This window comes from Mesocricetus auratus, unplaced genomic scaffold (genome assembly GCF_017639785.1).
Source record: "Mesocricetus auratus isolate SY011 unplaced genomic scaffold, BCM_Maur_2.0 Super-Scaffold_100676, whole genome shotgun sequence".
In the NCBI taxonomy this organism is placed as follows: Eukaryota; Metazoa; Chordata; class Mammalia; order Rodentia; family Cricetidae; genus Mesocricetus; species Mesocricetus auratus.
In genome coordinates this window covers 186232320-186256812 of record NW_024429266.1, presented here as the reverse complement: position 1 = coordinate 186256812, position 24493 = coordinate 186232320, and the positions used below count along the sequence as shown (strand labels likewise).

The following is a 24493-nucleotide window of genomic DNA, read 5'->3' as shown; positions in this document are numbered from 1 at the left end:
TAAGTACAGGATGGGACTTTTTTTTCCTGCTTTTGGTCTCATTTACAACATCAACATGCATTATATTCAGGAGTCCACCCTCTGCCCTGTCCTTAGCTATGTGCTCCGATCTGGTTCCACATGCAAACACACACACACACACACACACACACACACACACACACACACACACACACACATGCACACATGCTCACTCATCAGGTTCTGTTTGTTGGTTTTGACTTTTTTCTTTCCTTTTAAAAAATTCAGCCTGGTCTTTGAAACGGGGACTTCCCACACATATGACAAGAGTCAGTGAATAAACACACACAACAGCAGCACTAATCATTGGGTGTGAACACAAGTTGTCACCCAGCACTGTGATCTTTGACAAACCAGATTACCTCCAGGCCTCAGCTACCTGCTTTGCAAATTGGAGGTGATGCTGGGACAGTTCTGTCTCCTTTGGGTAGCTCAAATGGGCTGGTGAATTTGCAAGAGCTCTGTACACTGAAACGTTCAAGGGATCCTTGAACCCTGAGCTCAAAGGCCTTTCTCCTTGAAGGAGAGTGGAAAGTGGGTGGTGTGTTAATTTACTGTCCCTGTGACAAAATGCCAGAGACAAGTAAACTTAAAGGAGGAAAGCTTAATTTAGCTCATGGTTTCAGAGGTTCCCATCACAGGTGCTGAAGGGCAGACTGTGCAACCTGCAGCCAGGGCTCCAGGAGGATTACCCATATGACCTCAGCCATCATAGTGGGCATGAGGCCATCAAGTCCAGATGGCTGTTGGGGAAGTCCTGTGTCAATAAAGCACTGCTGGCCAATAGGAATCTAGATAAGTGGGACTAGGAGTCCAGGAGGACTCTGGGAAGGGGAAACACGAGAGTCAAGATGTAACGCCATGGGGTAGGAAGCCCGGAACTATTCTCCGGTAAGAGAAATACATTAACAATTATGGGGTAATTACTTAAGTCAGAGCTAGCCAGTAAGAAACAAGCAAGGCCAACAGCTTCATAATTAATATAGCCTCCTGTGTGTTTATTTGGGACTGATGCGGCTCTAGAACCAGGCTGGCGGGAAGGCTTTCTCTCAAGGAAAACGTTTCCCTTTACAGATGGCAATGTCTGTTTTGGTGATTATGTCACCTTCCCCAACTCTGTGACTTCAGGAAGGCAGACTTAAGGAGACCCGGATTCCGGTCCCAATCTTGTGTCTAACTTTTTCTGTGATGCCAAGCTGCAGCTTCCCTGTGTATTGAACTGTAAGGACGACCTCCCTTACTGAGTCAGGCGAGGTGTCCTTTTCAAGTCCTTTGTCCACATGGTCATCTCAGACCATTTCTGCATCCCAGATGGAGGTGCCAGCAACAGTCATGGCTGTCACACACACACACACACACACACACACACCACAGTGACTCTAAGTATTTCATAAGTAAATCTCTCTAAGGGTCACAGACACCCCATGAGATACACCTCAGAACCAACTCCTGCCACAGATGCAGAAAAGGGCACAGAGGTTATACAGAGGTCACACAGTCAGTAAGCTAAGGGTGGTCAGGCAGTTTTAGCAGGTGGCATGTTCCTGTGTGCTCACACAACATCCCTGTTTACACCTATTGTGTCTGGGACCATGCCAGTCGGTACCTATTGTCTTGCCATTGTAATTATTAGTGATGTTCTGTTCACTGTTGGGCCCCGGCCCCATGGGGTCTCTGTGAGTTGCTGGTCAGCCTACAAGTGCAACTTGTTTTCCAGTCCAAGTGCTTTCTGTTTTCTAGTCCTGGCTTACTGCCCTGGCCTTGACCCTCTGACATCAACATTTAGTAGGAGGAAAACAACGATCTCTTCTACTGTGCTGTAAACCTGTATAAAAAGCTCCTCCCTCCTACAAGGGAGAGACCTCTTAGCACTTGCAATGAAGACACACACACACACACTCTCCTGGCAATAAAGGCAGCACATGCATTCTCTTAGTACAAACAAATGGACGTCTTGTCTCTCTTTTCCTGATACCTTGGAGTTGCTTGTGGTGCTGGCGCAGCAATTGGAGGTGCCACTGAGATCCAGAGAGACTTGAAAAGACTGGAAAAGATTGGCCAGATAAAAGCCTGGAAAAGGAGAGACTGGAAAAAAAATTAAAAACAGGTACCTCAACTTCTAACAGTAAAATTAATTGGATTAAATCTCCAGGCCTTCGCCCGACAAAGGTTGGGAAAGTAAAGGGACCCTGAGAGATTGCCCTCAGTTGGAGGGTAGATTGGATTAAATCTCCAGGCCTTTGCCTGACACAAAGGTCAGGAAAGAAAGGGGAACTTGAGAGATCACCCTAGGTTGGAGGGTGGATTGGATTAAATCTCCAGGCCTTCGCCTGACACCAAGGTCAGGAAAGTAAGGGGACCCTGAGAGATTGCCCTCAGTTGGGGGGGGGGTGGATTGGATTAAATCTCCAGGCCTTCGCCTGACACCAAGGTCAGGAAAGTAAGGGGACCCTGAGAGATCGCCCTCAGTTGGGGGGGGGTGGATTGGGTTAAATCTCCAGGCCTTTGCCTGACACCAAGGTCAGGAAAGTAAGGGGACCCTGAGAGATCGCCCTCAGTTGGGGGGGTGGATTGGATTAAATCTCCAGGCCTTCACCTGACAAAGGTCAGGAAAGTAAGGGGACCCTGAGAGATCACCCTCGGTTGGAGGGTGGATTGGATTAAATCTCCAGGCCTTCGCCTGACACCAAGGTCAGGAAAGAAAGGGGAACCTGAGAGATTGCCCTCAGTTGGAGGATGGATTAAAAGTGGGTGAATTGAAAATTGGTAACGGTTAATAAAGGAGGTACTGGTATTAAGGAAAAGAAAAGGAAAAGATAAAAGTATACAGAATGAAAAATACACAGAGAGTCTGGATACTGTGTACAGTTGTGGTGTTTTTAAATTGTTTAATTGCTGAGAAAGGAAAAAACTGCTAAAAGACAATTGATTATTAATATTGCTAAATTAATCCAACTTGCATGTTTTGAAAATGCTTTGACTTCTAAATTTAAATATAAGGACAGGTTACTTGGGAAAAGAATTTCTGCTTTTGTTTCCACAGAACATAAAAAGCTGTGGGTTCCTTCCAGACTAGTATGGTTTGATGAAGCAAGACCACCTGAAGCAGTGGCCCAGGTGATCCAACACCTAAAACAGCTGAGATGATGCAGCCTTACAGACCACAAAAACAAGAACTTCAACAGGGTTCTGGGTTTTGTTTTGTTTTTTTGTCATGATCCCCATGGTATTTCAGCGCCCCTTAACAGCAGGAAGTAGCTTGAAAAGAACGACGCCCACATTCCCAAATATTGTTTATAAATGTTTGTTTTTGTATACTAAGATTGACATTAACATCCTAGTCACCTGAGATAGGTACTAATTTATATATAAAGAAGGGGGGAGATGTTGGGCCCCAGCCCCATGGGGTCTCTGTGAGTTGCTGGTCAGCCTACAAGTGCAACTTGTTTTCCAGTCCAAGTGCTTTCTGTTTTCTAGTCCTGGCTTACTGCCCTGGCCTTGACCCTCTGACATCAACATTTAGTAGGAGGAAAACAACGATCTCTTCTACCTGGGGTTTTTTCCACTGTGCTGTAAACCTGTATAAAAAGCTCCTTCCTCCTACAAGGGAGAGACCTCTTAGCACTTGCAATGAACACACACACACACACTCTCCTGGCAATAAAGGCAGCACATGCATTCTCTTAGTACAAACAAATGGATGTCTTGTCTCTCTTTTCCTGATACCTTGGAGTTGCTTGTGGCGCTGGCGCCACAGTTCACTTAAAAATGTCCTGGTGGATGCTAAGTGCAGGCTCATCACCACTGTGTCAGGCCATCTGTCTGCAATGTTCTTTACTCCCCAAGCCTCTGTATCTTCCTATTCCATCCTGTCCGCCTCAATGGGTTTCTCCAGTTGTGTATTGCCCTGAAATCCATGGTCATCAAGCCCCTTTAGTGAAATCCAAGTTGCAGCCCTCAACTCCTATTATTTATGGTTGAAACTGGAACTGAGTTCTGGGTTCTGAGAGCATCGAACAGGGTACAGGATGTGTGGGCATCAGTCGGTGTGGGAGGAATGATGAGATCATTGGATAGATCCATGGAGGAGTCTCCAGAAAGCTATCAAACTTCTTGAGAGTACTCGGATAGTTCGCTGTCCTCTGCCTCAGATTTCCAGGGAAGTGGAGCTGAAGGTTGTGGAGGGGCAGGGAGTACACCTTGTATGTGGCTTCTGTGTTCCGTGCCTGTGTTGTACACAATGGGGATGCCTGCATAGTTAGCCGTGTGCGGCTTGGACTTCCTGGGACAGCCTCACCCAGGCTGGCTCTGGGCACTCCTGCCTCCCCCTTGGGTGTTCTCTGCCCTTCCCACAACATCCTCTTTCTCCTCTCAGTTTTATCCTCAAATGAGAAATTCAGACTTCTGTCCACCACACATCAAAGTAGACAGCCATTTTAAACTGATTTTGACACTCCCCCCCCCTTGGGAACAGGGCATTTCCCATTCCACAAATGAGAGCATCATAAGAATGAACAGTGCTTCCTGAGTGAGTCAGACCACAGAGGATCCCTGGCTGGAGCCAGGCATCTGACAGACCTTGAAAATGGATGTACAGTCATCCCCCTGCCTCAGTTCCTGAACCTTCTCTATCTGGCCTTTGTTATAGCCCTTAAGCTGTATCTACAGCAAAAGCTGGGGAAGCTTAGGACCCTGAAGGCTTATCACCAGGGGCACTCACATGGATAACACAAAGGGCTCCCTTTCTGTCTTCTACGTCCCTCCCCTTCCTTCCTTTCCCTTCTATATCCCAAGGCTAGAGATATACTGTGCTCATGGAACCTACAACAGCTCAGGATGTCCATAAATACCAAATCCAAGGAAAGTAGGCCATCCTACCTTCAGCTCATGGATGTGTGGTTTCTTTAGTGTGTAGACTAGGGAATTGAGGGCCTGAGAAGCCATGCAGACTGCCTGGCCAGGGGTCCAGAATCCTGAGCCCTCCAGTATCAGGCACAGGACTGCAGCTTCCCAGGCTGGGGGTCTTCTGCATTGTGTCAGTGAGTGTTACTGGGCCACAGCTTCCATTTTATGTGCATGGTAGACTCAGAATCAAGTCTGGGTGACATCGAAGCTATGGGTTCTCAGGTTTGAGGCCTCAGGCTTAGAGGAGAGAATTCCCATACATTCCCTTGTTGGATCTTGAATCTGGGAACTTGGAGACCCTTTAGTCAAGCCCTCAGACCAGGTCTGTAAGGTGATGAGCACCGACTACAGGAAGACCCAAGAGCTCTGGGTGTTGGGCTCATCAAGGGAGTGGGAGTGAGACAGATCCCACAGCCCTATTATCCAACTCTGGGAAGAGACAGCTACCTCTTGGTTCATGCGCATGGCTACTTGTGGAATTGTGCAGTGTGAGGTCCTTACAGCTGTGAAATCAATAAGCTTCCCACCTTTCCTTCTATCTCTCATTTTCAATTAGCCAGCATTGCTCCGTATTACCCATCATTTCCTGCTAAACACAGGTGCCCTTCTTCTGACTTTTACTGGAAATTGCTAAGCAGAGGCTAGGCAATGTGATGCATAATGGGTGGAAGGAGTCTAAGACTTGGACTGTGCAATCTCAGGAAAGACTGGAAGACAGCTGGGGTTGCTGTATTTGACAAAACAAACAAACAACAGAAAGGTGAAAAGAAAAGACCACAGATCCCTTCAAACTGAGGCTGGTAAGTAGTCGTCTTCTTCCAGAGATGGTGGTGACACAAAACTTCCTTTGAACCATAAGGTAGCCTAGGCTTCCCATGGTCTTCTAGAATTGCTCTCCCCTTCTCCCATTGTGATGGGTGTATAGCCGCCCAACCACAGCACTCCAAGCTCAAAGATCTGGAGGTGGTGAGTGTGGATGTAAGCCGTGGTCTGAATCTTAAATGTCCATCAGAGGCTCACAGTTTGAATGCTTGGTCCCCAACTGGTGGCTGTTTTGGGCAGTTGTTTAACCTTTAGGAAATGGTGACTAGCTGAGGATAGGTCACTAGGGGCAGGTCCTTGGAGTAAGTCTTCTTGGCTTCCCAAATCACTCTCTCTTTCCTGGTCTGCTATGATGTGAACATCTGCTGCTCACTCCTGCAGCCACAGCGGATTTTCTCTGCTGTGCCCCCCCCAGCCCCTCACGATGGACCGGAGCTCTTAGAAAAATATCTTTCTTCCTGTCTTAGTTAGGGTTTCTATTGCTGTGAGCAGACACCATGATGACAGCAACTCTTATAAGAAAAACATTTAATTGGGGCTGGCTTACAGTTCAGAGGTTTGGTCCATTATCATCACGGCAGTGCCCAGGTAGACATGGTGCTGGAAAGGTAAGAAGTGAGAGCTCTACACTGGGTTGGAAGGTAATAGAAGAGAGAGTGTCACTGGGCCTGGCTTGGGCCTCTGAAACCTCAAAGTCCACCCCCCAAGTGACACTTGTTTTCCCATAAGACCATACCTCCTAATAGTGTCAGTCTCTTAGAGCCTAGGGGGCCATTTTCATTCAAACTACCACATCTCCCTAAGTTGTTTCTCTCAGTTTTTTTCTGATATTTGGATGTGAAAGTAACATATACAAAATATACTCCATGCACTCAATGGCTAGGCACTTTATAACCTTTCTTCCTAAGAGCTGGAACACATATAGCCCTGAAATCCAGTTTGAACTGTCCAGACAAAGGGAGGAGAGGAGAGCACAGTAGCTCTCAGATTTAAGACCATTTTAGAGTTGTCTGGGTGGTGGCAGAAATACAGAGAGACCTGAGGCTCTGTCTCTATGTGGTAGTGTGAAAGAAAATGCCCCCCAAAGGGAGTGTCACTATTAGGAGGTGTGGCCTTGTTGAAATAGGTGTGGGGGAAGTTCGTCACTGTGGAGGTGGGCTTTGAGATTTCATATATGCTCAAGCCATGCCCAGTGTTGCAGACCATGTCTGCCTGCATGCCACCACACTCCCAGCCACCATGCTCCACACCGTGATGATAATGGACTAAGTCTCTGAACTGTGAGCAAGCCACCTCAGTTAATTTTTTTCCTTTATAAGAATTGCCTTGGTCATGGTATCTCTTCACAACAATAGAAACCCTAATTAAGACACCCCAGAACTGTAAAAGCCACACAACTGACACCACTGTCTATACCTGGAGGTGGACCCTTCCCTAGAAATCTCATTCATAAAGTCTTGAGGGGGGCAGTGAACACTTGTGTCTAGCTGGTGCAGCTGGTCTGGGCACACACAGTGTCCTTTGCATGACAGGTAGAGAAACGAGACCGTGTGATCCTGGATTCAGAACGACTATGCAGGGGAACTGCCTACCCATCCTGGACTGCTACACGGGAGATGATTCTTTATTTTCAAGCTATTGCCTTGCTGGGTTCTGGTTCAGAAGTTCATCATTTTTTTCTTTTTCTTACTGGATTGCATCTCTTGGAGCCAGTCTTCTCTAGTTAATGTCTCGCTCAAAAAGAAGACATGAAATTCTACTGTAGCTCTGCCTCTAGATGTGAGGACTAGACCTCCATTAGAAATAATGACAGCAATGGTGTGAGTTCAGGTATAAGGTTCAAAGTTGTGTCTAGTTGATATGTTCCCTGTATCTCAAGTCTCCCATGTGTTCCCAGGCCTTGCTTCTCTATAGTGTTTGATGAGGTGTCACTTTTCCTGTTGCTATGACAAAATGTCTGACAAAAGCAACTTAGACATGGTGACAGGAGTAGGAGGTGGTTGGTCACAGTGTATCCACAAACCAGACAGACAGACAGACAGACACACAGACACAGAGAGACAGACAGACAGGCAGGCAGACACACACACACACACACACACACACACACAGAGTGAGAGCGAGCGAGCCAGAGAGAGAGAGAGAGAGAGAGAGGGGGCTTCCCCCTCCTTTCATCTTTATTCAGTTCAGGACTTCAGCCCATTGGATGGATTGGATGGTGCTGCCCATGTTTGGGTGGATCCTCCCTCAGCAGTTAAGTTTGTCTGGAAACACCCTCAAAGCCACACCCAGATGTGTGCCTCCCAGGTGATTCTAAACCCAGCCATGCTGACAATGAGAATCAATCCTCCTTCACCATTGAGGTTGGAGGTCATGCCTTCATCCAGACCTTCTGAACTCACTGCTATCTGATGTCTACCACTCCATGATTCCCAGAGTCACTTCTAATGGTCAAGGAAGTAGCTTTTCGGTCTTGTCTGATGAAAGTGAAACACGGCCACCCCTTCCTTCCCCATCCCTTTCTCTCATGTGTGTTGGGGATGAAAGCTGAACTTGCTGTTTAAGCCACTGAGCCAGAAACCCAACTACACCTTCCTTCTGAGACACCCTCCCTGGTGATCACTGGTATGACCTGTGGTGGGCTGAATAAGAATGGCCCCCACGGGACCCTGCATTTGAATGCTTAGTCATTAGGGAGTGGCACTATTTGAGAAAAATTAGAAGAATTAGGAGGTGTGGCCCTGTTGAAGTAGGTGTGAGTGTGTTGGAGGAAATATGTCTCTGGGGGTGGACTTTGCTGTGTGGTAACGCTTACATCAGATGTACAGGTCTCAGATACTGCTACAGTGCCTGTCTTCATGCTACCTGCCATGATGACAACAGACTAAGCCTCCAGAACTGTAAGCGAGCCTCCAGTTAAATGCTTCTTCTTATGAGTCACCTTGGTCATGGTGTCTCTGCACAGCAACAGAACAGTGACTAAGAGATGGCCTCACTGGTTTCATGATCATGGTTTCTTCTGAGTCTTCTTGTGTGTCTCCAATGAGCCTTAATTACCATGGTTTGAAGATGGTCTGAATGCTCATGCATTAGAAGCTTAGTCCTCAGGACAGCAGAGAAGGAGGACCAGACGAGAGCCCATTAATGGCGTTCCCACAGGGTGGGCTAATTGTCTCCTGTGGATTTGTTAGGAAATGAGATTGGGCTTCCTCTTGATCACTGTTCCTCATCTCCTCTAACCCTTGTGTCAGTGACTTGAGAGGACATAAAGGCCCCCTCCAGGAGCCATCACCATACTCTTGAACTTCCTGCCTTCCAGAACCACGGCTAAATGCATTTCTGTTTGGGGAAATTTAGGAACAGCTGTCAGAATCTGCTGATATCCAGGCTTACCCAGGGCCACAATACATTCAAAATAGAGTCATTGGTTTTCCCTGCCACCCCTCTATCCCTCAGATGTCCTCTCAGAAGGGACCCTTCAACTACCTGCCATCCCTCCCCTTCATGGTCCCAGTGCCTCCCTTCCCATTCTCCTCAGCGGCCATCTTGGGAATCCATCCCATTCTGTTCCTTTCACTGCCCTGCCTCAGGCCTCTCCTCACTTAGCACAAGGAAGTTATTTATATATCTGCTTCTCCCAAGGTTAGATAATTAGACTATTAATTCACCAGATGTCTAAGGTTCCCATATGTGTGCACATGTGCTAGGAGGTACAGATCGAAAAGAATTAATGAGAAGGTCTCTGGCCTCCAAACACTCAGAGCTGGGCAACCGGCAGAGTGGTCTCACATTAGCAGAGTGCAAGAAGTTCAAGGCCAACATGTACTTGCAGGGAAGCTGAAGAGGGAACTTTGGTGATGATTTATAGGAAAATGGGCTGGACAAGAGTGCATACCAGGTTCAAGGCTCTGACCTGGATTTCATAAGCAATGGGGGTCTGTCTCCTCGGGTCCAGGGGTAGGATTATAGCCACCACTTTGGAGGTTAAGTTAAATAAACTCAAGTGGCTATCAGAGTCCAGGGGTAGGGAATGAGCATTCATTTAAATGAATTCTGAAAATACAGTTATCTGAAGAGACCATTAAGCATTAGGTGTCCTGCGGCTCTGCTACACATAGCAGAGAGCCTACCATGAGCTGTCCAACCCAGCCTAGTGCAACCACATCAGCCCCTAGCAGCTGTCCCAGGCTGGCCCCTGCCTGTGTTGATCCCACCAGGGAAGTGGAGGAAACTTAGGATGAGAAGCCAACCTCTGACCCCCACTTGCCCTAACCCTGAAACCACAACACAACCTCAGCTCTAGGACTCTGAGATCGTGCCTTTTAATTTTTTAATGAGCATTATCACTGCACAGTTGCCCAAGGTTAAAATGACCCCGGGCACAGCATGAACTGAAGGGGACTTATGAGGTCGCCTGAGGAGCCCTTCATTTTACAGATGGTTCAGCGGCTGCTGGTGTCTCTGGACCCCAGCCACACCCACCTCACCTATTTTCATTGTGATAAAATCCACACAACATTAAATTTACCACAGTAACTATTTTAACACATACTATCCAATGGCATTAAATACATTCACAATGTTGTGTAGCTCTCGTCCTCTTACATTTCTAGAACCTTCTCATAACCCAAGATGGAAACCCTGTACCTTGAGGCACTCCCTCCTTTGCCCCTCCCATGTCTTTGGAATCCTCTACTCTGCTTCCTGTCTGTGATTTCCTTAGTTTGACTAGTTCATATCCACAGCATCCTACGTCCTATGGTCTGTTGCATCTTGCTTTCAGGACACTTCTGGGAAGCCATGCCTTGTCCAGCTTCTGGACAATTACTCCCTGTGTTCAGCCCTCAGCTCGGACCCCAGCAACAGTGGGCTGAGGATGGGTGCTGGCTCACTTCCCTTTCCCAAATGCAGCTCCTGGATTGGACCCACACTGTTGCCACAGCTTTCTGGACCCTGTCCTCAGCAGAGGGCACTGAATGGATTGGCTCTTGGGGACTTGAGCTCTGAGTCCACGTAACCACACCGTGGCAGCTGTTGGGCGCCATTCCAATTGTTTCTGCACCATACCCTCAAGGGCAGAGTTTGCACCTAAGCAGGTGTTCCCTGATGTCTACCCAACCCCTTCAGGCAGGTGTTAACACCTCATCAAAGTTTACCAGACCCAGAGTTACCCAGTTTCAGCACAGCAAGAAGGGGCTCCTGTAGAGAGAAGCCTTTTCCTTGTCAACCACTATGGTTTTTTCTGTCGCCTGGGCTCTGCCACGTTGTAGTCCCCAAATAACACACAAGATGCTGTATTAATTATGAAGCCGTTGGCCTTGCTTGTTTCTTACTGGCTAGCTCTGACTTAAGTATTTACCCCATAATTGTTAATCTAAGTATTTCTCTTACTGGAGAAAAGTTTCCGGGCTTCTTACCCCTGTGGCGGTTACATCTTGACTCCCTGTGTTTCTCCTACCCAGAGTCCTCCTGGACTCCTAGTCCCACCTATCTTGCTTTCCTATTGGTCAGCAGTGCTTTATTGACATGTACACAGGACTTCCCCATCATCTCCTCTCTTCTGTCTAAACAAAAAGAAAGGTCTTAACTTTAACATAGTCAAATTATATATAACAGAACAGTTATCAAGTAAGAACACAGTTACAATATTTGTCCATCAACATTCAGCAAGATTTAAAGAAGCCCGGAAACTTTTCTCCAGTAAGAGAAATACTTAGATTAACAATTATGGGGTAAGATGATGTGATTCATTGAGGCAAGCGTGGACACTGCTATGGCTCCTGGTAAGCATACCACAGGTGTTCCATCTCAAGCCATTGGAAACATATTTCCTAGGGACTTGATAACGCCTAAGAAGAGTATTCGAATCCCCTTACAGATGAGCCAAGCACATAGATACTTGTCATTTTAAAAGAAATCCAACTTTTCTCTGCAATCACACTGTCACCCCAACTCCGCCCCAAAGCAAAACATATGTCTTCAGAACACCCTGGCTGTTGCCTAAATTGGTCTCCTGAACATGTGTAACCCCCCCCCATCCTTGCCTCGTCACTGCCCACTGTTTCTAAGGTTTACGAAGTTACCTGCAAGTCCCAGGTGAGGAAAAGTCCCCTTTTATCTTTTCGTTTACTAACTTGTGGGAGGTACTTATTGCTCAATGCTGAGCTTCAAATACAACTTCTGAACTCCCCTGAAATAATTCACACGTGTAGTGAATGCTGGGAAGTAAGAGATCTGACCACTGGTAGAGAGTTTCCATTCTCCTCCCTCCATGGGAAGGACATATTCCTGACTCCCCATCCTTCAGCAATGTAGCTTATGAGTCATTTATATGAGGATGTACATGAGTATCCTTATTACTGAATGAAAACACAGGGCATCTTGACCATGTATGCATACTAGCCTAGTTTGGGTCATAGCAGGCTCTTTTTACAAAAAGAAATTGACTTGCTGGGTTACTCTCACTTCGTTTGTGTATTTCTTTATTTAGTCTTTTCTTCCTATCTGTGGTGGTTTGAATAGGAATGGCCCCCATAGACTCGTGTTTGAATGTTTGGTTGAATAGGGAGTGGCACTATTAGGAAGTGGGAGCTTGTTGGAGTAGGTGTGGCTTTGTTGGAGGAACTGTGCCACTCCTGGCTGGCTTTGAGGTCTCAGGTGCTCAAGCTAGGCCTTGTTATGGCATTTACTTCTGCTGCCTGTGGATCAAGATGTAGAACTCTCAGCTCCTTCTCCAACAGCATGTCTGCATGCATGCTATCTATGCTTCCTGCCATGATGATAATGGACTAAACCTCTGAATAGTAAGCCAGCCTCAATGAAATGTTTTCCTTCATAAGAGTTGCTGTGGTCATGGTGTCCCTTCGCAGCAATGAAGCCCACACTAAGACACTAACGAAGGTGGTCTGTGTCACATCCCATTGGTAGGAGCTTGAAGGGGAAATGTGTGTCCAGAAGTTGGGCAAATAGGCATCTTACAAGATGAGAGATATTTAGGTAATACTAATGCTTGGTAGGCTACCTGCCTTTGACAGAAAAGAAATCATTTATTACACGTATAATCATCATAGCCCTACAAAGACAGTGTTTGTTTAGTTGATGCTTAACAATATTATCTTGAAACTTGTGTTTTTTTAAGTGACATCCAGTGATGCCGTGGAACATAAATGTGACAAAGGGACATATTTGCACACATCCACTCCTCCCTGCTGTTCCATGTGGGCGCATCATTCATAGCTGCCTGTGTGACCAGAATTCCAAGAGTCCATCTAAGATGAGGTGTTTCGCATACAATAGAGAAAAGGTCGGGTAGTTCTGAGACTCAGTGCTGGAACCAGAAACTGCTTCCAATGTACATGTCAAGGGCAGCATCCTGAGAAGCAAGTTACTGTGCCCTGTCTTCCTATGTACTGCTTCCTGCAAGAGCCAGCCATTTACACCACAAATGAAGCTGGCACAGTGGGTGAGAAGACAATGTCTGATATATCCATAGCTCTCCTCAGCCCTTCCTTCCTCCCCAGGAGCAGAAGGCTGAGTGCTGCTACCAACTGTGTCTGTAGAAGGATGGGAACTACAGTTGAATTGGCTTCAAGCATTGTTGCTTGGGTAACACACCTATGACCTCTGAACCATGGGATTTGGGTGATTCCACACACAACTCAAATGCTTCAGTGTTTGCCTTTTAAGTGGACATTGCATAGTAGAAAGGTTGGCGGCAAAAGTTATACTGGTCACTTAAAATCCATCTTTCTTTACTCAGTGTCGTTTAGTATTAGGAAACAGGAACATGATGAGCCAAGAGAGAGAAGGAAGAAAGGAAAGGCTTTCCACTTCTGTGCTTTGATTGGTTTCTCCTGCACAAGGGAGTGGACATCTGTGTTGCCATGCTGTACTAGCTCCCTCAAATTATATAACTGGTTCTGACTGGTGGAAAAACTCTTCCAAAAGCATATCTTCAATGGTTGGCGTTCTTCTTGAAATGTCCATGCTATGAGCATTTAGTGGATACCTACTCTTTGAGCCAAGCTTTGTGATACTTGATAGGGCTAAAAGAATCAATCATCCAATCCCATTTCTAAGTGATGCTGAGTGACACAAGTTCAAAGCCAGGGAAGGGGACAGTGGTCTTCAAGTGCAGGGAGACCGAAGCTCCCTCATTAGAGGAAGCTCTGAGAGAGAAGCCTCACCGCAATATTTCAAGAACACTCAGAGAAATAGAGACCCTTACATGCCAGATGGGTTTCACAGTCTTATTGTGGAGTATTAGTTTAAGATGTGTTACATTTGTTTATGCTGTGGAATATTTGTTTAATGATGCAAAGATGTGTTACATTTTGTTGTTGTTGTTGCATCTGTTTAACTCTGTGAAGCTGTGTTACTTTGCCTGTCTAAAACAACTGATTGGTCTAATAAAGAGCTGAATGGCCAATAGCTTGACAGGAGAAAGGATAGGTGGAGCTGGCAGGAAGAAAGAATAAACAGGAGGAGAAACCTAGGGAAAAGAGAAGAGGGAGGAGAAAGAAAAGGAGAAGCATAGGAGGATGCCAGGGCCAGCCACACAGTCAGCCAGTCAGCCAAAGCATAAGAAGGAAAGAAAAATACAAAAATACTTTATATTATCAGTAAAATTCCCACAGACTAAATGTAGTTAAAGAGAAACTGGATAACTTAAATTAGAAAAGCTTGCCAGAAACAAGCCAAGCTAAAGCCAGGCATGCACAGGTAAAAATAAGTCTCTGTGTATTTATATAAAAAAGCAACTACACAGTTTGACATAATTTTCTTCATTTTTGCAAGCCCCAGACATACTGGACAATTTCTGCCCATTTGCTTTGCTTCTCTTTAAATGTCCTTGAGCCTGCCCTCTTAGTGAATGGCTTAAACTGATTGTTTCAAATGAAAATGCCATAACAGAGAAAAGAGAACAAACAGTAAAACAAAATCACCAGGTATTGGCTCTTTTAAGTTTTTATTAAACTAGAGAAACAAGTATCTTGTGTGTATTAAAAATTGATTAACAGAGATCTTTTAAAACATGAAGTCCATGTTGACAGAGGAAGAAAGAACTCCACGTTGGTCATATAGGGTTGAGAACCCTGAACGGTCATCCCATTGCCTTGCCAAGAAGGGAGCCTGCCCACTGCTTCAGAACATAGCAGGGATTTGCCAGAGAGGTTTGCCTTACACTTCCAGAGTCCTCTGTAATGCTCTGAGTTCCTGTAGATCACAGCCTTCAAGAGAGGTAGGATGAGGCTATTGGAAGCCCCCACAGGTGTGCTTGAGGAGTAGGCAGTGCCTTAGTTATTGTTCTATTGCTGTGAAGAGACACTATGACCAAGGCCTGCCTCTCTGTGCCCCAGTTGTGGCTGTGTGTGTGTGTGTGTGCCTGCTCATCTCTTCCTGCAAGTGAAGTTAAATATCAGTGACCAGTACTTAGAGGGAAGCAGCTGTATCTTCATAGATTCCTTAGAGCTAGGAAGTTCAAGGCTCATGGTAGACACTTGATGAACACACTCTGTGGGGGAGGGACTGTGTTGCCACGTAGACCCTCTGTGAAAGCTAAATAGCCATTAATGTCTAGTTTTAATAGTATGTTTCAACATGGAATTGGGAACATGCCTGTATGTCTCTGGTCCAGCGGTTTTCTAGTTTGTGTGGGAGGACTTCGTTTTCAAAGAAAAATCCTACCTGGGAGCTGACACATAACATAATTTCAACTCTGGACTGTTTGTGCTCTGTCTAAGGCTTGCCTCCCCCACCCACAGGTACGGATAGGAAAACATGATTCACTTACCTAAACACACAGAACCTAATACTACTACGACACTCTAGGAACTGGGAGGCAGCAGAGAACAGGACCTGCTTTCTCCTCTACAGCAGACAGCAAAGGTAAGTTTAGAATGTGGCGATTGCTGTCAGTGGGACACGTTGGGGTACTGGCGTCTAGCTGTGAACTGCCCTATTTCAATCGGGAGACCAAGCAAGGCCTCAAGGAGCTGGTTGACACAGGAGCCAAGGTCAGAATGACACTGGTGATAACCTGATGCTGGCCAATGAGAACAGACCCACAGACTGAAAGTGACTTTTCCTAGGCACCCAGACAATGCTTAACTCTGGGTTTCTAGGCCCCTGTACCCAGGGTTCCTTCATTTCACAAACATTAACTAAATAGTTACCACATGTGAAGAGGTGACATCCAAGGGCCACAAGCCACCTCACTATGTTTTGCTGTTGGGTGCTGTCTGTGTATCAGTGCTGAGCTGAAACCCTCCCTCCTCCTTACCCTGGCCCAGGACAGGACTTGGTTCTGAAATCCCTGTTCCACAAAAGGCAGAATTCTGCAGGGAATGCCCCAAAACCTGTGTCCTTGGGAAACAACTTCTTCACCTCCTACTTTCTGGAGAGCAAACTGTAGGGCCCCCTACAGCCCAAAGCAAGATATCAGATCAGATCACCCATGTTCTCCTGGGGTTTGCTTTCTGAGGAAGGAAGGCTCCCACGGTGTTTGAAGACTTTCAAAGCCAGTTTCTTTGTTGTGCTGCCGAAGACGTTTACACAGAAACTGTGGGAAGCCTGTCTATAGTTTCCACATTTCCAACTGAGAGTCCAGACACAGACTCCAGACAGACAGACACCCCTCTGGTGCTGAGTGTAACAGCTCCCTTTCCTACCACAGAGCAAGTAACTACAGACCACCAGGGCTTTCCTATCCCCTTGCCTAAAACCCCGCCCCAGGCATCCCCTGCATTGTTCTTCCAACTATCTAGAAGACAAATAAGACCATGGTACTGGCCCCACTGTGCACCATAAGCCAAGAAACTCTGACAGTCTTTCTGAGAAACAGTGCCAAGACACAGTCATGGCAGCTAAATTCCCTACTAAGTTCTGCTCTAAACCCACCAGCTGTTTCCATAATGATTCATAAATTAAACACAGACCATCTAATCTGGTTCCATACTATCCTTATTCTCTCCTGACCCCTCTATCACCACCCTGTGCTCTGGAGTACACTTAGGAATGTTCTAGAAGTTGTCTCTTTTTTGATGTCCCTTCTAACCTCCTGTCCCAGTATGTGTCACTTGTTGCCGTCTCTGGTCGCTTCTTCCTGTGCACTCTGAGGTCTCGACCAAGTTAAGGTGCCAACCAGTCCTCCCCTCCTCTACTTTCCAGCTAGGTCTCCACGTGAGCACTGTATAATACACAGGAAGCTGGTACATCCCAGAATCTTCTCCCTTTGCCTTAGCCTAGGAGGCGGTCAGCTGCAGACAGAGGAATCAGCACACAGGTGACAGGCCTGCAGAACTCCGATTCCACTAATGCACAGCGGGGCCCTGGGGCCTGTGGACAGCCCCGTCTGTGAAGACAGACTGCCTGGGAACAATCCCCCAGTGTCCTGGACTCGGCAGCTGCCAGCAGTTAGCAGACCCTGCTTTTCATGGGGTCCTGCAGCCTTGCCTCCTCTAACAAACAAGAGGCAGCCCCCGCCATTTAGGGCGAACAAAGAGGGGGACATTTTCCAGAGGGACAGTTCTGTACGGGGCGTGCTGCGTGGTCCAGGCTCTCAGAGGCCCAGCGAGAAGTTAACAGGAGCCCTGAGCAGAAAGGCAAGGCGGACATTTAGAGTAGTACCGATCGCCCCCACCCCCTTCTGCTGAGCATAGTGCAACACTCACTCAAGCACCCTACCCGGGTCCCCCCATGGGATCCTGTCTCACCCTCGCTCAAGGGCAACTTCTCTGCCCACCGAGCCCCTCTGGGGTGCTGCTGGAGACGGGCACTGAGTTGGGGCGCCCTGCCAGGACAGCCTCCTGGCACTTGGTGTCAGTCCCACCAGCAGCGCGCATGTCCCCCGCCACCGCCACCGCCACCCCCACCTGCACTTACCGGGCCACAACGGGCTGGACGGGCTGGACGTAGCTAGGGATCAGGAGCCGGGATCGTTGCCTGTGGCTGTCCTGTCCACCCCGCGCTCCCTGTCTCTCCGGCTGGCGCCCCTCTCGCGCAGACTGACCGGCCAGCAGCGGGGACGCGCCCACAGGCCCGGGGCGGGCAGGGACCCGGCTGCTCTTTGTTTGGAACTCACTGCCCCCTTCCTCCTCCCCCCAATTCAGAGCACACGCAGCTCTTGGTCCCGGCAGTCGTGCAGAAGTGGCCCCGAGAAACTTGTGCGGAGGGGGGCGGGGCGGCGGAGGAGGAGAGGCGGCTGGCCCTCCATCCTTGTCCCACCCACTCACTCTGTAAGCCTGGCTCAGACTCAGATTGGTCCTCCTGAAGTGGGAGAGATTCAGGAAGAAGTGAACCCGAGAGGGGCTCCATGGGGGGTGTAGAGACAAGCCTCCCACTCCTTCCCTCACTCCCGAGACACCAGAGCCATCTCTCAAAGCCCCCATCCTTTTCACCCTCCTTGGAACCTTAGAAAAGCCACACCCCTTCCTAGACTGGAACACAATGGAAGGGCAGACAGCAAAGGCCCAGTCTTTGCCAGTGGCTGAAGCTGCTGAGCCCAGCTGCCCAGCAGTGGGCGAGCTCCCTGTGTGATTTACCAGACAACCCGTAGTCGGCCAACCTTGACCTCAGTGAGCAAGGCTTGCTGCTTCTTAGATATTTTCCATTTTGCTGTGTCAAAATACCTGGCAAGGGCAACTTAGGAAGGGTTTGTTCTGGCCCACAGAGTGAGGGTACAGTGAGTCACAGACTGAACCACACTGTGACAAGAGCAGAGTTAGTGGGTCACGTTGTGTGTGCCGTCGGGTTACCCCAGAGAGCAGGTTATGCTTATGTCATTTTATTTGTGTGTATATTCATGTGTGCGCAAGTGTGTGTGTGTGTGTGCTCTAGAGGTTATTACATAGCATAATTTCCCCTTTGTTTCCTGAAGGCAATAATTGCCTTCTTCCACTCTCTACCGCGTTGTTAACAGTGTGAGGCCCTTACAGGACATGAGTGTCCACTTTGGGGCTGCTTTGACCTGCAGAACATGAGCCAAGTGGACTTCAATTCTTTATATTCTTCAGTCTCAGGTATTTTGTTGAGGCAATGGAAGATGGACTTAGATAGTGGGATGGAGGGGCTTAGGGAGGTGACAGTGATAGTATCCGAGAGAGAGGAACCGGGTATGGGAGTAGTGGAAAAGATTCAAGGAGAGAGGTCTACAGAGCTGAGCTGGGGAGGAGGAGCCTGTGAGGGAGGGGCCTAGGGTGTGAGGGAGGGGCCTGGGGTGTGAGGGAGGGGCCTGGGGTGTGAGGGAGGGGCCTGGGAGGTGAGGGAGGGGCCAGGGGAGGTGAGGGAGGGGCCTGGGGTGTGAGGGAGGGGCCTGGGGAGGTGAGAGAGGGGCCTGGGGTGTGAGGGCGGGGCCTGGGGAGGTGAGGGGGAGCCTGGGAGTGTGAGGGAGGGGCCTGGGGGAGGGGCCTTGGGGTGAGGGAGGAGCCCGGGAGTGTGAGGGAGGGGCCTGGGAGGTGAGGGAGGGGCCTGGGGTGTGAGGGCGGGGCCTGGGGAGGTGAGGGGGGAGCCTGGGAGTGTGAGGGAGGGGCCTGGGGGGAGGGGCCTTGGGGTGTGAGGGAGGAGCCCGGGAGTGTGAGGGAGGGGCCTGGGGGTGTGAGGGAGGAGCCCGGGGGTGTGAGGGAGGGGCCTGGGGGTGTGAGGGAGGGGCCTGGGGGTGTGAGGGGGGGACCCGGGGGTGTGAGGGGGTGGGAGTTGATATACTGGAAACTTTAGAAGTCTGGAGGAAAGCCTGGAGTGGACAAAGCTGAGTTCATTGAGGGGAGCCAGTAGGGTTTGGGGTTTCTCAGGGGAAGGTGCACACTCGTGTGCTGGATTCTGGAAGTCCTAGGAGAGGGTGGACGCAAGAGATGGACTGATGAAAGAAGGGGCGAAGGAGGAATGCAGAAAGGAAGAGCAGACAGAACCGAAGACAGAACCCAGGTCGAAGGAAGAGATGGAGCCGAGGGAGGAAACGGACACCATTGAAAGCGACCTTGGAGGAAGGCTGGGGCAGCGGGGTTACAGAAGGTGAAGAGGGAGGGCCAACGGCCCCTCATTATACAGGGAGAGCAATGAAGAGGGAGCTCAAGAATACAGATGTAAGGTTTGACTTGGAATTAGGACTCTTGGAGGCTTTGAAAATAATTACTTAGTGCTGGCTTGTATAAACCAGATGGTCATTTGCCATGATTCGGGTCTTAAACATCCCCTGTGGCTTGAGTGTTGAAGGCTAGGTCCCGAATCATGGTGATTTGGGAGACTTGGACCTTTAAGAGATGGGTCTGGTGGAAGGTCTTCAGGGCACTGGAACAGGACCCTTACAGGGCTATGAGACCTCTGGCCTCCTCTCCTGTCTTTGCTTCCTGGGTGCTGTGAAGTGAGTAGCTCTGATCCACCACATCATCCCACTGTGGTGCTCTGATCTACCACAAGCCCACAGCAATGCGCCTGAGCAACCATGAGCTGAGAGCTTTGAAACCGTGAGCCAAAGGAAAGCTCGTCCTCCTGAGAAGTCGTTTATCTCAGGCATTTTAGCACAGTGATGAAGAGCTGCTCCACGCACTACTCTCAGCAGAAGGAACGTAGGGATCCTGGATCCAACTCGCTGTTGCAGGGATACAAAGGCAAGTCTCTCGGTTACATTCTAGAGGGCTCTGAAGGCCACTCCCACTCCGCAGCTTCCTAAAGGAAACCCCAGTTCAAGTCCATTCTCCACCTAACCCTGTTGGCTTCTGTCTTAAGGTTTTCTGGAAGTACTTTCTCGTGGACCTTCTACATGCAAATCTCCATCCATTGCACAGTATGGCAAGTGTGTCTTAGTTTATTTTCTGTTACTGTAACATGGCAGAGGTTATATAAAAAAGAAGTTTGTTTAACTTCATGGCTGGAGGCTGGAAGTCAAAGAAGCCAAGGCTTTATCTGTCTGGCTTTTGGATGTAGGGACACTGAGGAGGGGTTAGTAGTACAGAGAGCAGGCTGTGAAAATAAAGCTGAAACACCCCACATGAGCACTAGGATAATGAATAGTTAACCACAGGAGCAAGGCTTGGGCAAGCCTATGGTATGATGGTCTTCACCTTGACCTAAAATGAGGCGGTTCCCAGGAGCAGGGAGGGTCAGAAGAGGGATCTTTGAATGACCCTAGACACCAGAAGATAAGGAAACATCTAGGCTAGCATATTCCTTCTCTAGTAATATCTCTAGTAACATTGACTATCTAGAACAAGAAATACAGCTTTTAAGTTGAAGGTTGCCTGGAGCTATGTTTAAACATATGGAAATAGAGGGGGGAGGGGCAATGGTAAATGTTAACAGGCCCTCAGACAGGAGGAGGAAATATTCCTGCAAGAGGATCTGTTGCATGGCATTGTGGGTATAGCTAATGTCTAAGCTTGCTTTCACATAGTACCTGAGATTGGATAATCTACTTTTGAAAAGAGGTTTATTAACTCATGGTTCTAGGGACAGACAGCCAAGATGATGTGGTTGTATTTGGTGGAATGTGGCTAGCAGAGGGTGGGACCTGCAAAAGAGACAATGGCCAGAGAAGGGGACACAGTAACACTGCGATCTCAGAGAAATGAACACTGTCTCTCAAGGAATCTCAAATCGGTCTTAAAGGCCCCACTTCAAAACTCCCCTACACTGGCTATCAGCTTTCAGCCTGAGTTGTGGAAAACTGTTCAAACCACAGGCGCTCATCCACAAACACTGAATATTTCAGTAATGTGATGAGAGCGACCCTCCGATGCTCTCATCACAAAAAAAAGTCAAGTGCTGTGTGTGATGAATGGGTGAGTTAATTCGTTTTATCAAGCCATCCCACATCGCATTAAAAATCATAACATCTCCTTCTAGCCCATAAATATATGCAACTGTGATTTGTCTGTGCAAATTCAATCTGTAAAACACCAGGTGGAATTCATTTTAATGACGTGTTTTATTTAACGCGATGCATTTAAAATAGTATCGGTTCACACGTTAATATAAAAATTAATAATGGGATCATTTATACTTGACTTTCTCCATCTCACAGTTCTGGTGTGCCCTGGTGGTGCCGTGGGGGACAAATGATGGATGGTCCACTGCTCAGCAGCCCTCGGTGTGCCGGCTGCTTGCTTTTGCTGAGCATCTGAGTCCCGGCACTGGATTCACCAGAGCTTATGTGCGGATCGCAGAGCCATTTGAAAGCAAAGTGCAGTGACACTCGGAGGCAGCATAGGCACTCGAGCTCTCCAGTTACCAAACCAGATAATGAGTTTTACATTAAAGTTTAGGCTGAATGAACAAAAACAGATAGACAGACAGACAGACAAACCGTTGTCCTTGGCTTGCACTCAGCACCTGCTTTTGCTCACTGAGTGTCCCAGCTGGCCTTGAACTTCCGGTCCTCTTCCCTCTGTCTCTCAAGTGCTGGGATTACAGGCATATGCCTTTGCACTTGGATCTTCACACATCTGGAGAGTTTAATAGCTGCGTGTGCCTGTGGTTTCAGAGCAGGCAGGAACGGAACCTGAAAGTCACACATACCCGCGCATGTACACACACACACACACACACACACACACACACACACACACACACACACACAGGGTGGGAGGGAGACAGAGGCAGCCATGAGGAATGTAGCCTATTGCAGCTGGCTCTCTGAGCGCATGTAGACCCTTGGCTTGGCATTCAGGAGTTCACAGGTCAGGAACTGTACAACTTGTATCTCCACCTTGGAGCATCAGCCTGTCTCTTTCAGAACCATTTCCAACCACTACCTAGGAGACTTGGGAGGCCAAGAAGGTTTCCTTGGCAACCCAACCCTTGCCCGGCTGCCAGCTTTGCTTGGTTACACTGCTGACGCTGCTTCCGAAAGGCACCACGTGTGCTCTTGCGGAGCCATTCTAGGAGAAGTAAGTCATGCCCTTGATGTTGGAGGGAGTGATCCAGATACATGTCACAGACAACTTGCCTGCCTCGGTGGCGGTGCTTCCTCCTGACCTCACAGAGCAGAAACTGGCCTTCGTTCCTTGATCCATGGTTAGAAACAGGACTGGGTTGCCACTTTTTTGGCGCCTTCCCCTTTCCCAGGAGGCCTGGGAGTGACTGACTACTAACTGTTGATCAGTAGCGACCGGCCGCACTTAAGTTGCATTTGACCATGAACTTGGCTGGTGAAGCTATGCAGCTTTTTTTGTTTTGTTTTGTTTTGTTTTGTTTTACCTATGCCTAATGCTCAGTGTGTAAAGAAATGGTGGAATTCAGCCACGTGGTGTTGGTGTAATTCCCAGGAAAGCGATGTTATAGCAGAAGCTGGAGCTTTTGAGCTGCTGTTGGGTATACTTCTGTGACACCCGGAACCTTAGTCGCACTAATTAGTACCTGAAATAATTATTGATCTTCATTAGCAGTATCAAGAGCACTGCACAAGGGTCTAATTTCTTGTTGTGCTTTCTTGGCATTCCACATGAAAGACCTCACACATAGCCTGCTTTCCCCTCAGGAGAATAGTCTTTGAAGCAAAGCATAGAAAAACACATGTAGCCAGCAAACAAGACAGCTACGCAAGTATATAAACAACAAGCAAAATGATACTTAAAGATTTGCAGCTGTGAGCTTTGGGTACATGGAGAGTATAATGCCAACCTCTTCTCAGTCTCTGTAGGGAGCTCCCCTAGCCTGCAACTGGAGTATAAGCTTTCTTCATCCAGGGTCACATGCCTGGGAGGGAGGGAGAGAGGAAGGGAAGGATGGAGGATTGGAGGGAAGCTTTTGCATAAACCCCACAAATTTTCCTTGGGCTACTTAACATTTTATGTGAGGTTTTATTTTTTTTGAGGTTTTCAAAAATATTTTGAGATGTATTTATTATTCATAAATTTATATACGAAAACAATGTTTTTAGGTCACAATGAGCAGCATCTACTTCTGCGCATTATGGGAGAGTTGAAATGTCAAAGAAGTCATTGGAATTTGCAACCAAAATTATGGCTGTATCAGCTGAGAAAATATCCTTTTAATAGTAAATCACATTATAAATTTTATGTGGTTGACAACTTAGCAATTACTCCTTCAGATAAATTCCTAAAGGTGGAAAGAGAGAAATGATTTGATAGATAGACTCACAGCTGTGTGTGTGTGTGTGTGTAAACACAAGGTATGTACACATATACACATGTATACTATGTATATATAATAGCAAAAAGACAAAATTGTTATCCACTGACAGCTGCACGTCACTAGAATTGAAGCTATCTGCTGAAAACTTAAACATGATTAAAAGAGTCATAACTAAGTTACATAAATGTCAAAACTGCTAAAAGGAAAAAACCCACAATGCCTAAAATCTTACTTTTGTCCAACAGGAGTGAGACATAGAAGAAAGAGAAGAGACAACAGGGAACCGCAACAAGCAGGAAGCTCATGCTCGTGAACAAAAGAAGTCAGTGTACCGAGACTCAGGAGGAAAATGTTTTCAATTCGGATGGGGTACTATATTAGCTTGTTTTCCCGTGCTATAACAAAACACCTAAGAGGATGCCATGCCAGGGGCACATGGGAGGCAGACATTACAGGGCAGGTTACAAACCTGGAGACTCATTCATTCACTAGGCAAACTCTGCTATAGCTTCAACTCAAGTTCAGCAACAAGGGCTGTACAAAGCAGACGTAAGCACAGGCTCTGGAGGCACGCCTGTGCAGCAGCCACCAGGTCACTGGGCACCTTAGACAGAATAGGTTCCAATGGAGTTGTGCTGTAGGGGTAGAATACACAGTG

General features: G+C 47.7%; 1 protein-coding gene across 4 annotated transcripts in view; it reads right to left on the bottom strand.

Moving 5' to 3' along the window:
- Tspan11 (tetraspanin 11) overlaps positions 1-18097 on the bottom strand; it is a 61793-nt gene extending 43696 nt beyond the window's left edge. Inside the window, exons 1-2 of one of the 4 annotated variants that reach the window (XM_040738365.1) lie at positions 17632-18097; positions 1997-2106 (exon numbers count right to left, since the gene is read on the bottom strand). The gene's annotated coding sequence lies outside the window, so the exon portion shown is untranslated. The remainder of the gene's footprint in view (positions 1-1996; positions 2107-17631) is intronic. The other 3 variants (XM_040738364.1, XM_040738366.1, XM_013123597.3) reach the window with 3 other exon arrangements.
- Between the last annotated feature and the right edge of the window lie 6396 nt (positions 18098-24493).